Source organism: Carlito syrichta, unplaced genomic scaffold (genome assembly GCF_000164805.1).
Source record: "Carlito syrichta isolate Samal-C Ts95f unplaced genomic scaffold, Tarsius_syrichta-2.0.1 Scaffold300916, whole genome shotgun sequence".
NCBI classification, from domain to species: Eukaryota; Metazoa; Chordata; class Mammalia; order Primates; family Tarsiidae; genus Carlito; species Carlito syrichta.
In genome coordinates, this window is record NW_007245012.1 from 1 (window position 1) to 885 (window position 885).

Here is an 885-nt window from a genome sequence, read left to right on the forward strand (position 1 = left end):
TCTCAAGTATTGGGAGGAGGGGTCGCCTGTGCTGGGACTTGAGGTTACTGGTCATCAATGAAAGAGGAGGTAGAGGAAGAGGAGTAATCACTGTTTCTGCTCAGAGCTTCCTTCCTTGCTGCATCCTGCAGCAACTGTGTGTCAACCTTGTCTGCTGGCAACTGCATGTAGTGGACCACTGAACCCCAGAGGAAGCAGTTCTTCACTGATAACATGTGAGGATATTTTTCAGGGTCTGTGACACTGATGTCAGTTAGTTTGATGTTGAGATACTGATCCACAGAATGGAGGGTTCCACAGATGCTCAGGTCATTCTTGAGTTCCACAACCACATCCTTGCCCACAAGGGACTTGAAAAAGGAATAGAAGAGCATGGTGCTGGCACCATGGGCTAGACCAGGAAGAAGCGGAATTGTGCTTTTGATTTGGGTTTCTGTTTGTTTATTATTGGTGTAGAGAAACAGTTGTCTTTTGTACATTTATTTTGTATCCTGAGACTTTGCCAAAGCCCTTTATCAGTGTAAGGAGGTTTTTCACAGATTCTCTTGGGTTTTCAAGGTACACAATCATATCATCTGCAAAGAGAGATAACTTGACTTCCTCTTTTCCTATTTGGATACCCTGATTGCCTCCTCTTCTCTGATTGCTCAAATCAGGCCTTCCAATACTATGTTGAACAGGAGGGGTGAGAGTGGGCATCCTTGTCTTGTTCCAGTTTTCAGGGGAAATGGTTCCAGTTTTTTGTTCATTTAGGAGTATGCTGGCTGTGGGTTTCTTGGAGATGGCTCTTATTATTTTGAGGTATGTTCTCGGTATACCTAGATATTCAAGGGTTTTTATCAAGAAGGGGTGCTGGATTTTATCAAAAGCTTTTTCTGCATCTAA

At 43.5% G+C, this 885-nt stretch overlaps 1 pseudogene across 1 annotated transcript; it reads right to left on the reverse strand.

Annotated features, from left to right (window-relative positions):
• Positions 1–8: 8 nt before the first annotated feature.
• On the reverse strand, positions 9–399 carry LOC103257002 (annotated as a pseudogene). Its single transcript, XR_002481791.1, has one exon. The product of XR_002481791.1 is annotated as a U6 snRNA-associated Sm-like protein LSm2 pseudogene (transcript).
• Positions 400–885: the final 486 nt, after the last annotated feature.